The sequence below is a fragment of the Copidosoma floridanum genome, unplaced genomic scaffold (genome assembly GCF_036245765.1).
Source record: "Copidosoma floridanum isolate Cflo_tuat_1 unplaced genomic scaffold, Cflo_Japanese_pri ptg000033l, whole genome shotgun sequence".
In the NCBI taxonomy this organism is placed as follows: domain Eukaryota; kingdom Metazoa; phylum Arthropoda; class Insecta; order Hymenoptera; family Encyrtidae; genus Copidosoma; species Copidosoma floridanum.
In genome coordinates this window covers 5,442,008-5,456,138 of record NW_028321910.1, presented here as the reverse complement: position 1 = coordinate 5,456,138, position 14,131 = coordinate 5,442,008, and positions in this window count along the sequence as shown.

The following is a 14,131-nucleotide window of genomic DNA, read 5'->3' as shown; positions in this document are numbered from 1 at the left end:
CCACCTAGCGGATTTTACTGAACTAAAGTGAAAAGCTGGCGTATTTTTGCAAAACTTTAAGCTCATTTATTTCTATTGTTATTAATTTTTTTACGATAAAAACTATACTAAAACCATCTAGGAAGTATCATGAATTAGTGTGTAAAATTTCAACAAAATCGGTTCAGTAGTTTTCGCGGTTAGCAATTACAACGGTTTTAGCGTTCTTGCTTTATAACTTAGTAAGATACTCGGTTGCAGTCAAAAGGGAAAAACTAATGTCGTTGCTTGCTTTGGCTGTGCGCTCAGATATATAGCTATAGTCAGCATTTCTACTCCTCTCCTCGTAGGCACACATTCGATATACCTCTTCTACGTGTCGCCAAAATGTGCGCCTATATGCTCTTTTCCACGCGAATCTACTTCTTTTCTTGTAGGCGCACGCTCTTCGATACGAGTGAACGAGTCTCGTAGTCTCGAAAAATGTGCGCCTTTGTTCAACGGCTGGCCGCGGCGGGTCGCCCCGATCAGTGAAAAAAAGTTGTCTCACGCCGTAGCATTGGCGTTAGCAATCTCTCTACTTATACTCTGATTGCAATCCTACACGTCAATGATGATAGCGGAGTGGGCTGCCAGCGAGCTGCATAGCAAATTGTTCCTGATGTCCCAATCGAACTGAATTGGCGCCATCGATAGTAAGCAGCATGGTTCAGTACGGTCAGGACATACAAGAGTGCTCTCGAAAGTTGCATCCAAAGAAGCGTGAAATTCAAATTGGCTATATGGAGCAAAACGCAAAAACCCACATAACTCAACAGAATTATCTAGCATAATAAATAAATAAACCCCAAGCTATTAAACCCAAAAACCCAATGCTAATTAACCCAGTAACATGGAACGCCTACTGGCCACTTTTGAATTTAATGCTTTAAATAATAACAAAAGCGCCAATCACCACACAACCTGGGGCGCTTACTGGCCGCTCTGTTTATTAATTAAAAAAATAAAACAATGCAAGCGCCAATCCCCTCACAACCCGGGGCGCTTACTGGTCGCTTTGTTAATTAATATGATAAATAAAATAATGCAAGCGCCAATCCCCTGACAACCCGGGACGCTTACTGGCCGCTCTGTTTATTGATTAAATAAATAAAATAACAAAAGCGCGTATCACCACACAATTCGGGGCGCTTACTGGCCGCTCTGTTTATTAATTAAATAAATAAAATAACGAAAGCGCCTATCACCACAACCCGGGACGCTTACTGGCCGCTCTGTTTAATAATTAAAAAAATGAAACAATGCAAGCGCCAATCCCCTCACAACCCGGGACGCTTACTGGCCGCTCTGTTTATTAATTAAAAAAATAAAATAATGCAAGTGCCAATCCCCTAACAACCCGGGACGCTTACTGGCCGCTCTGTTTATTGATTAAATAAATAAAATAACAAAAGCGCGTATCACCACACAATCCGGGGCGCTTACTGGCCGCTCTGTTTATTAATTAAATAAATAAAATAACAACAGCGCCTATCACCACAACCCGGGGCGCTTACTGGCCGCTCTGTTTAATAATTAAAAAAATGAAACAATGCAAGCGCCAATCCCCTCACAACCCGGGACGCTTACTGGCCGCTCTGTTTATTAATTAAAAAAATAAAATAATGCAAGTGCCAATCCCCTAACAACCCGGGACGCTTACTGGCCGCTCTGTTTATTAATTAAATAAATAAAATAACAAAAGCGCCTATCACCACATAACCCGGGGCGCTTACTGGCTGCTTTGTTAATTAATATGATAAATAAAATAACGCAAGCGCCAATCTCCACACAACCCAGTGCGCTTACTGGACACTTTGTTAAATAATATAATGAATTCAAAGTTATTAATTAACAAAGCGGCCAGTAAGCGCCCCGGGTTGTGAGGGGATTGGCATTTGCATTACTTTATTTATCATATTATTTAACAGAGTGGCCAGTAAGCATCCCGGGTTGTGGTGACAGGCGCTTCTGTTATTTTATTTATTATATTAATTAACAAAGCGACCAGTAAGCGTCCCGGGTTGTGAGGGGATTGGCGCTTGCAACATTTTATTTATCATATTAATTAACAAAGCGACCAGTAAGCACCCCGGGTTGTGAGGGGATTAGCGCTTGCATTGTTTAATTTTTTTAATTAATAAACAGAGCGATCAGTAAGCTCCCCGGGTTGTGTGGTGATAGGCGCTTGTGTTGTTTTATTTTTTTAATTAATAAACAGAGCGGCCAGTAAGCGTCCCGGGTTGTGGTGATAGGCACTTGAGTTATTTTATTTTTTTAATTAATAAACAGAGCGGCCAGTAACCGTCCTGGGTTGTGAGGGGATTGGCGCTTGTGTTATTTTATTTATCATATTAATTAAGAAAGCGGCCAGTAAGCGTCCCAGGTTGTGGTGATAGGCACTTTTGTTATTTTATTTATTTAATTAATAAACAGAGCGACCAGTAAGCGCCCCAGGTTGTGGTGATAGGCGCTTGTGTTATTTTATTTTTTCAATTGATAAACAGAGTGGCCAGTAATCGTCTTGGGTTGTGAGGGGATTGGCGCTTGTGTTATTTTATTTATCATATTTATTAACAAAGTGGCCAGTAAGCGTCCTGGGTTGTGAGGGGATTGGCGCTTGTGTTATTTTATTTATCATATTAATTAACAAAGCGGCCAGTAAGCGTCCCGGGTTGTGGTGATAGGCGCTTGTGTTATTTTATTTTTTTAATTAATAAACAGAGCGGCCAGTAAGCGTCCCGGGTTGTGAGGGGATTGGCGCTTGTGTTATTTTATTTATCATATTATCAAACAAAGCCGCCAGTAAGCGCCCCGGGTTGTGTGGTGATCGGCGCTTTTATTATTATTTAAAGCATTAAATTCAAAAGTGGCCAGTAGGCGTTCCGTGTTACTGGGTTAATTAGCATTGGGTTTTTGAGTTTAATAGCTTGGGGTTTATTTATTTATTATGTTAGATAATTCTGTTGAGTTATGTGGGTTTTTGCGTTTTGCTCCATATAGCCAATTTGAATTTCACGCTTCTTTGGATGCCACTTTCAAGAGCACTCTTGTATGTCCTGACCGTACTGAACCATGCTGCTTACTATCGATAGCGCCAATTCAGTTCGATTGGGACAACAAGAATAATTTGCTATGCAGCTCTGGCTGCCAGCAGAGATTAGTGGGGAGATTGCTGACTGCCATGCTACGGAGTGTGCCCACTTTTTTCCAGTGGTTCGAGCGCCCCATCGCGGCCAAGCGGCCGAACAAGGCGCACATTTTTTTTTTTATTTGAGAAGCACGGTAGGGGTATGAGAAGAGTGGATTCGCGTGGAAATGTCCATAAAGGCGCACATTTTGGAGACGCGTGGAAGGGGTATACCGAATGTGCGCCTACGAGAAGAGGAGTGAAAATATCGGCTATATAGCTGTATATATCTAAACGCACAGCCAAAGCAAGCGACGACACGAGTTTTGCTTTTTTGAGAGTCTTTGGACTCTGCAACTGAGTACATGCTATGTATATATTTAACTGACTTGCTCTCGCTCTGGCTTCAATGTTATCCAGAAATCTTATTTAATTAAATCGTGGAACTAAATGCTCATTAATTATATACACATAATTTTGATTTCAATACATTGTGTTTTAACTCTCTCGTACTCTTAAAATTCCCAAATCCATTTATGTTTTCAAAAAATTAACCACTAATTTATTAATTTCACACATCCTAAACTGTAAACTTACTTACTTCTGTAAAATGTAGGACAAGCTCCGGAGGATATCCATGAACATACGTGACTTCTAAAGAGTTACATCCCGTCCTTCGAATAGCTAAGATAGATAAGGCTTATGCTCCTACATATATTGTTTTGCGCTTAAGGGTTCAAATCCACTTTATGGTAGATATTTTTTTTTTTTTTTTTTTTTTTCAATGTACCATTTTGTCTTCATTTCTTTTATTTATGTTTCGTTAAAATATATATATGTAGTCACTATTTTTTTTCGGATACATCAAAACAAATTAAATTAATATTGATACTTTGATACAAGGCAATTCTATAATTTTATAATACTAAAATAACTTTTAAGGATTTTAACATAATTTGTGTATTTTAAAACTCCTAAGAAATTGTGAACATCCTATTTACGACAAAAAAATCCGCCCGTTTACTGCTATTTACTTAATGTTGAAATTTTAATTAGTAAATGAATTTGATGAACACAATATAAAATAGTTTTGTAAATATTTTAAAATTGTTTGCAAATCTTTAATAAGGTGTGCTACTTTTATTTATTTTAAGACAGCCAGAAGAACAATAATGAATGAAACAGTTCGATGAATAAGTAATGAAATTTATTCGGCAAGATTCTGAGACTAAACATTTTTTATAATACCGCAGTATTTTGTTAAAAACAAAAAAAAAGCGAATTACCTTTAAGGGTGATGATTGCAATAAACATATTTTTAGGCTGTAGATTATAAAGAAACTTTAATCATTTATATTGAATGCAGGAAAAGCATCGTAATACTTTTAACAATGATACAATCGGGTGAGTGCAAGAAAGAGTCTTTTTAGAGTAAAAGTCAAGAAAGAGCCTTTTTAAATTTTCGGGCAGAATAAAGTCCTCTTAAACTAAAAGAAAAAGCCTTTTTATACAGAGGTACACTCGCACTGAGGTGTTGGCTTCGATTGGTATGATTGAGCCCAACGAATCATCGCTCAAGATTATTCTTCGACATTTTTGAGTTCTTATTTGCTCCTCACCCAGCTCTCGGTTGGTCTCGTACCCCTGTACGAATCCACACATTTATTCTATACTTGAGAGCAAAACGAGGAGTTTAACAAAAAGATATCAATGCCTTTTTAACTAATTTGTTTACTTCTATTTTAAGGTAGTAATGTATACATTTTTATAGATCAATTATATACATACACACATTAATTTCGTACCAACTTAAAATCGGAGAAATAAAAATTAAAGGCTCTTTCTTATATTCAGTTTGAAAAGGCTCTTTTACGCCTATTACTCTGAGAAGACTCTTTATTATGCTAACGTCATAAATTATTTAGAATCAGGAATTGTGAGAACTAACAAAATTTTTTAAATACGAATTTCTATATTAGTAAAAACTGAGTCTGGGTCTATTTCTGCTAGCAAAAACTTCGGTTAAGTTACGGGGATGTTGTGATATTTCATTGTTTTAAGAAATTTCTGAAAAAATTCGTATAGGTATGTTTCAGTATCATAAATAACATGTTAAAATTTCAAAGAGCCTAGTTTCACCGTTTTAGAGAAATAAAATCGCGAAGTTGGCCACTTATACACATGCTTTTAGATGGACTTGTCGGAAAATGCACGTTTTTACTCATAACTTTTGAAATTTTCTTAAGAATCTTTTAAAAAATTAATATGTTAGGATTTATTATAGTTGAAATAAGTATACTAAAATTGAGGAAGCCTAGCTTCACTGTTTTTAAAATATAACAGTTTAAAGTTCAGTTACAACGTTTCTAGAATACCTACATAGTGGTACAGTCCGAGGCGAAAGTTAGGTTAATTTGTTGTTTTAACGTTTGTGTTTACTTTCCTGGGCATTTTTCTGTTCTATACACCTAATTTTTAAATTATTTACCTGTTTTGTTAAGAATAATCATAACAAAAACATTTCTAACACGAAAATTCAATTTTGAAATTGACTGTACCACGACAACCCCCTCAAAATAGTATCAACATATACATTTGTAGTGCAAAATCTTTCAAAAATCTGCAGTTTTCTGAAAAAATCGACCAATTATTTATTCTAGTTTTCCATTTTATTCTTAAAATCGTGAAATATTCAAACTATTATTGTTTATTGAAGTTAAGTACATACTTCTATATGATAATTTAATTCAGCTATGATTATCAATAATTAATATGTAGAGCTATGAAAAAGGCATTTTAAAGATTTTAAAGTTATGCTACTCGTCGTGAGAGTTCCGCGAACTTTTTAATAAAAGCAACCTGTGTCACGTGGTTGAAGATACCAATAATACGACTGTGCTAATATAACCATAAAAAAAAATATTAGCTGCCTTGCGTTGTGTGGCAAGAGGTGTTTTTTGATGGTTTATCTTATCAACTAGAAACAATCGAATAAAATTATGCGAATCATTGTGTGTTGCATACGATGTAAAATTAATTGATCGATTTCGATATTTAAAAGAGCAATGTCAATTGTGAAATTTTAATATTTTGTATAGTTATTCATCTATAACAATATATATAGTGCCACCTTCAAAACACAGGAAAAAAATTTTTGTTAACCGTATATGATTTACGCACCGTCAAAAATTTTGGTAACTATTTCTGAAAAATTACAATAATAATTGGTTATAGGTAAAAAGATTAATTTTTTACACAGAATACAAATTTTTTTTTTTAAACCATACTCTGAGTTACAAGTGGTTGAAACTAGTATGTGTTGAATAAAAAAAGCTTCGTTCAGTCTCTGTTAGACTCTTTAATCTAAAATACGCACTATTTATAAAGCCTAAAGAATCTATTTTTATGTTTGTACATATATATATGTAGTACGAATTTTGTCAATGCAACAACCACAAGGTTCTGATAAGGGATGTGAATATAAGCTCAAAAATGGAATATATGTACGTAGTTAAATATTTACGTATAATTGGATGTAAGTTGAACTTTACTGGTAATGATCATATTTGATATAATCGTAGTAAAAGAATGAGTTTTCTTTTGCCTTCGGCTTTTTTTGTCGTAAATAGGATGTTCACAATTTCTTAGGAGTTTTAAAATACACAAATTATGTTAAAATCCTTAAAAGTTATTTTAGTATTATAAAATTATAGAATTGCCTTGTATCAAAGTATCACTATTAATTTAATTTGTTTTGATGCATCCGAAAAAAATGGTGACTACATACATATATTGTAACGAAACATAAATAAAAGAAATGAAGACAAAATGATACATTAAATATAAAAAAAAAAAAAAATATCTCCCATAAAGTGGATTTGAACCCTTAAGTGCAAAACAATCTATGTAAGGGCATAAGCCTTATCTATCTTAGCTATCCGAAGGACGCGATGTAACTCTTTCGAAGTCACGTATCTTCATGGATATCCTCCGGAGCTTGTCCTACAGTTTACAGAAGTAAGTAAGTTTACAGTTTAGGATGTGTGAAATTAATAAATTAGTGGTTGATTTTTTGAAAACATAAATGGATTTGGGAATTTTAAGAGTACGGGAGAGTTAAAACATAATGTATTGAAATCAAAATTATGTGTATATAATTAATGAGCATTTAGTTCCACGATTTAATTAAATAAGATTTATGGATAACATTGAAGCCAGAGCGAGAGCAAGTCAGTTAAATATATACATAGCATGTACTCAGTTGCAGAGTCCAAAGACTCTCAAAAAAGCAAAACTCGTGTCGTCGCTTGCTTTGGCTGTGCGTTTAGATATATACAGCTATATAGCCGATATTTTCACTCTTCTCCTCGTAGGCGCACATTCGGTATACCCCTTCCACGCGTCTCCAAAATGTGCGCCTATATGGACATTTCCACGCGAATCCACTCTTCTCATACCCCTACCGTGCTTCTTAAATAAAAAAAAAAATGTGCGCCTTGTTCGGCCGCTTGGCCGCGGCGGGGCGCTCGAACCACTGGAAAAAAGTGGGCACACTCCGTAGCATCAGTAGCATGGCAGTCAGCAATCTCCTTACTAATCTCTGCTGCCAGTAGCATTACGAGAGCTGACCGCGCAACACGTATTCCCGCGCACTAGCAATAATGAGATTAGAACGTACTGAACAATAAATTAATCTTATTATAACGACCAAGTGATCCCAAACATACGTGACGAATCCCTCCCAAAAGCTTTCAAGGGGAATTTCCCCGGGAGAAAGTTCCTCCTCAGGGACGAAATCCGCAAGGATATGAGTGGCAATAGCCAAGAGGGGCAGGTTAGAAAACCTCCAACGACCGTTAACAATGAATCTCCGAAAAAAAGGAATTTAAGCGTCCTAAGCAATAGCGACGAGAGGATACACATACTTTGGGCTCTTGAAGCGAGAAGTCTGGACAACAAAATCAAAAACATTGTACGAAAATATTAAACCCTTCTAGTAAAACAGAATATATACCAAACTTCACGAGACTTAACAAGATAAACAACAGCGTACCTAGCAGCCAGGAACAGAAACCAAATGTAAATGAAGCAAACGCAGAGATGGACACCAGCTCTGCCAACATGGAGACAGAGAGCACTCCTACCAAAAGTAAGGCCCCCCCAATCATAATAGAAGGTCACACAAGAGACCTCATCTCACTCCTTTGGAAAGATAAGAGATGTGACGACTTTATCATCAAAAATACAGATGAAAAAAAATGCAGCATAAGGCCATCTGGTGAGACACAGCACACTGAGATCACCGCGATTCTCAAGGAGAACAAAATTTTTTTTTACCTTTACCCCAAAAAATGCTAAAATGAAAACGTTATAGTCCTAAAAGGAATCAGCAAAGAAACCAGTGAATAAGAGGTAGAAGAAGAACTAAAAAAAAAAAAAACAAGTAAACGAAGTTAACATTACAAAACTAACAACACTTAACACTAGAGATAAGAGATCCAAGATCTTTATGATACAAGTAACAGCAGAAAGCAAAACTGAAAACCTGACAAGCATGAAACAGTTGCTATACCAGGCCATCAAATGGGAACCCTTAAAGAAAACCGGACCCCCCCAATGCAAAAACTGTGAAAGGTTTGGACATGTAGCTACAAATTGCTGAATGGGTTATCAGTGTGTCAAATGCGCCGAGCCTCACGGACCTGGGAAAGTGGGAAGTGCACCTTGAAGAATAACGCCGATAAGTCAGTGTTAAAATGTGCGTACTGTGGCCAATCGGGTCACCCAGCGTCATTCAAAGGATCTACCAAATATAAGGAGCAAAGCCAGATAAAAAATAATAAAAACACCAACAAGACCACAACAGTGCCACTAATTAAGAGTTATGCAGCAGCAGCAGCAACAAACATACACCAAAGAAATCAACTGAGCCAATCTGCACACCCATAACTGCAGCAGCAACTGCAACAACAACAAAAACGAGACAGCTAGGGAAACATGCAGAACGGCGGAGGCAATCCAATTACTGAGATTATAAGGGAAGAAAACAAAAGCACAACAACACTACTCAATGAATTCCAACGTAATATGAATAAACTCATATTAGATTGCACGGCTGAAATAAACACCAGGATTGACAATATCATTATACAGACCGAATCCAACGCACAAAGGATCGAACTGTTAGCTGCCCATCTAGAGATTGAATGGCAGCATATGGAAGCAGAATAACTAACAACAGGGAAACGGTAATACAAGACTCAGGTAAAATAAAAATTACAGAAGCAAATATAAACTCACTTAAGACTATTTATAAAAGACTTGAAGTGCAAAAGGTGATTGAAAAATATGATCCGGATATCATATGTTTATGTGAAACAAAACTGGTTCCGTCCCTTAAACCTAACCTTAAGAATTATGAAATATACAGAAATAACAGGATTGTGAGTGGAGGTGGGGGCACTGCAATTATGATAAAAGAGAAATATGAAGTGAAACTAATACACCTAAGCAAAAAGTTGGCTCTATTAGAACTGATAATAATCAGACTAACTTTATCAAACAAGCAAAAACTTTATATCACAAGTGCATATGCATCCAGCACCAACAAAAATAAAATCAGCGCGGACTTGTCAACTCTCTTTAATGACCTAAAACTCAACGAAACCAACAACTTGTATATACTGGCAGGAGATTTAAATGCTAGGCATCCTCACTTTAGGGATAATAAAATGAACTACCGTGGTAACAATTTAAAGAGCTGGGTTAATGACAATTGTTAACAGCATAATTTACAAACTTAACATAATAAACCCAGAATGTGCTACCTTTCCTCTTTCTGATGCGTATCTTGATCTGATGTTCACAGACACAAGACTCAAAGCAGACAAACCGCTACTAACAACCATAAATATAGACAGTGACCATAGGGCCACCCTAGCCACCATAAAATTACCTGATAATTATCACTTAGAAATAGATAACAATAAACCTATCTTCTATATATACAAAAAACCAACTGGAAAAAATTCCAAGAACAATTAAGTAAAGACTACTCTCTCAAAATACCTGATAACAGGAATTTAACAAACGAGGAGATAGATGATTTTATTAATCAAAGCCAAAGGATCATCAATGAAACAATTCCAAAAACGGTCCCAAAATGTAAACAGATAGACTCTCTAGAAAAATTTCAATCGCCCAAACTTGATAAGCTATACAAACTAAAACATAAATTACAATCACGTATACATAGATTTATAAATAAGACAGACTATAATAATATAATGTTAACACTTGACTTAAAAGACGAAATGAAAATAATAAAATTTAAAAAATAATACGAACTCTCAGGAATATCTAAAGCACACTGGAGAGATATATTCGCTACGTGAACACAAGCTGCAAAAGCGATCGCAGCAATACCTGTGCTAACGTGTGAAACTAAATGATATGTTTGCTTTCTGCTAGCAGACTACTAAGCATTACTATCATCAGAAAGTTTAGGGTTGACATCGACAACCATTCTAAATTCTAAGGGTTGAATTTTTAATAAAATTATGAGTAGTATGTACATATTTTACTCATGTATGTTCATTTTGAAAACGCCATGAAATACATCGTATACTGTGTATTTCTTAGAGTTTTTAGCTGGGGCCTGCTCCTCTAAGCGTATCGTATGAATGTGTGTTAATACTATGTGAGCACGCCAGTATAGGGCTAATAGAGCTCTCTGATTGGTCAGAGGACCAGAGTGACCAGACCCGTCCCGGCTCGCGTACATAACAATGAAAATAAAAAAAAAAAATACCAGTCGATAAATATTAATTTGCTCCATTCATCTGTGCGACTACAGTTTGCACTAGAAGTTTGCAAAAATAATTAATAAAGAATACACGTATAAATTCGTGCGTATCTCGTAAGATAAAGTTCTTTTCGCAGATTTAGGTGAACTATCAATTTAAACCATTTGTAATTAAATTTGCGCTGCAGTAAAAAGTGTCAACAGTCAATGTATCAGTAATTAATTAACAAAATCTTAGTTTTGCCATCTTTTAAAAATACGCACGGCGCATGCGTAGAAACTTTTCATTGCTTACATTGCTAGGGACTTTTCCTTTAGAGTCAGCGATGGGATATAGTTCCGGCCAGATTTAGGAATTCTCTAGGACCCAACTTCTCTGACGTGGGAAATCACTAGATCAAAAAAAAAATAGTACCGAAGGTGAGGCGCGAGATTCAAATAAGGTCCAATAACACAAGCATCTATCACCTGATGGCCCGGGGCGCTTACTAGCCACTCTGTTCAATAAATAACTATTCATAACACAAGCGCCTATCACCCTATGATCCGGGGCACTTACTAGCCACTCTGTTAAATAAATAATTATTAATAACACAAGCACCTATCACCCAATGACCCGGGGCGCTTACTAGCCACTCTATTAAATAAATAATTATTAATAACACAAGCACCTATCACCCAATGACCCGGGGTGCTAACTGGCCTCTCTGTTAAATAAATAACTATTCATAACACAAGCGCCTACCACCCAATGACCCGGGGTGCTTACTGGCCACTCTGTTGAATAAATAATTATTAATAACACAAGCGCCTATCACCCTATGACTCGGGGCGCTTACTGGCCACTCTGTTAAATAAATAATTATTAATAACTCAAGCGCCTATCACCCAATGACCCGGGGTGCTTACTGGCCACTCTGTTAAATAAATAATTATTAATAATACAAGCGCCTATCACCCTATGACCCGGGGCGCTTACTGGCTACTCTGTTAAATAAATAATTATTAATAACTCAAGCGCCTATCACGCAATGACCCGGGGTGCTTACTGGCCACTCTGTTAAATAAATAATTATTAATAACACAAGCGCCTATCACCCAATGACCCGGGGCGCTTACTGGCCACTCTGTTAAATATAAATAATTATTAATAACACAAGTGCTTATCACCCAATGACCCGGGGCGCCTACTGGCCACTCTGTTAAATAAATAATTATTAATAACACAAGCACTTATCACCCAATGACCCAGGGCGCTCTTTGGCCACTCTGTTAAATAAATAATTATTAACAACACAAGCACCTATCACCGTATAACCTGGGGCGCTAATTGCAAATCAAGTAAATAAGTAACTATCAATAAGTATGTCAAGCACCTTTATCCTGATGATCAAGGACACTTATTTGCAACACTATTAAATAATTAAATGTTGATCGATTACATATGTAAACATATCACAATTTTGATAACTTATCTAAAACGACAAAGATTTTTTTAATTGGCGCTCTTGTAATTACTTGATGATTTATTATTCAACAGTAGCCAGTAACTACCCCGGGTCCTTAGGTTATTGGCGCTTGTGTTATTGATAATTATTTATTTAACAGAGTGGCCAGTAGGCGCCCCGGGTCATTGGGTGATAGGCGCTTGTGTTATTAATAATTATTTATTTAACAGAGTGGCCAGTAAGCACCCCGGGTCATTGGGTGATAGGCGCTTGTGTTATTAATAATTATTTATTCAACAGAGTGGCCAATAAGCACCCCGGGTCATTGGGTGATAGGCGCTTGTGTTATTGATAATTATTTATCTAACAGAGAGGCCAGTAAGTGCCCCGAGTCATTGGGTGATAGGCACTTGTGTTATTAATAATTATTTATTCAACAGTCTGGCCAATAAGCGCCCCGGGTCATTGGGTGATAGGCGCTTATGTTATTAATTATTATTCGTTTAACAGAGTGGCTAGTAAGTGCTCTAAGTCACTGAGTGATAGGCGTTTGTGTTATTTATTAATAATAAATTTTTTAACAGAGTGGCTAGTAAGCGCCCCGGGCTATCAGGTGATAGATGCTTGTGTTATTGGACCTTATTTGAATCTCGTGACTCACTTTTGGTACTATTTTTTTTTGATCTAGTGATTTCCCACGTCAAAGAGTTTGGGTCCCAGAGAATTCCCAAATCTGGCTGGAACTATATCCCATCGCTAATGAGAGGAGCTTTTACATAGACATTTTCTGCTCGTTTGTTTGTGAACGTTTATATTGAAAAGGGAATTCCACTGTTCCGCTAAACTTAAATTGAGTAAACAGACTGAACAGACCTATACTGTGTTCTTTGTCAGTCAACATAGTTGCGACTATAGGCTTTGTTGTCTGATGGAAAAAGAGGTATAGGTCTGTTCAGTCTGTTCACTCACTTTGAGTTCAGTGGAACAGTGGAGCCCCCTCTTTAATATGAACGTTGACAAAGAAATAAGCAAAAAATGTCTATGTTAATAGCTCCACAGTATACAAGCATCTTTTTGAGAGGATACAGTCAGCGCTCTCAAAAGTGTCTGCCAAACTTGCGGGAAATTTAAATATGTAAAAAAAAGCTAGAAAATATTTCTCAGACACTGACGATCTCATGCATTAATAATTAATTATTATTCAATATACACAGATTCATAATGTCAGAATAATTTTTTGACCTTTTATTTAAGAAAAATATTAGTTAAAAGCACTTATTACTAAAACTCGTTAAAGTCAGTATAAATCGTATTTTGGCATCGGAAAAGGTGTGGTAAAGAAAGATTGTAATATAATATTATTATATTGACGCCCATCAATAAGTTTTGTTTTAATTTATTGATAATAATAACATACATATGTATTAGCTAATAAAGTGATGCAGTAGTGCACTGTTTTATCCTACGTGCAAGATTGATTACCATCGCAGTAATTGGCTGGCACGATATCGACATAAAATCTAGTGAAATCTAGTAATTTTTTTAAACGCTCAAATTAACAAGTGCTATACATATATACATTAAGGTAAGTGGAAGCTACGTTATAAGTTATTACTTTGTTTAATTTCTCGTTTGAATTCGACTTCTCGATTTAAATTCACGTAATACCAATTATTATTAAAAAAACTTACGCAAACTACAAAAATAAGAAGTGCGCTCCGGACTTTTCAT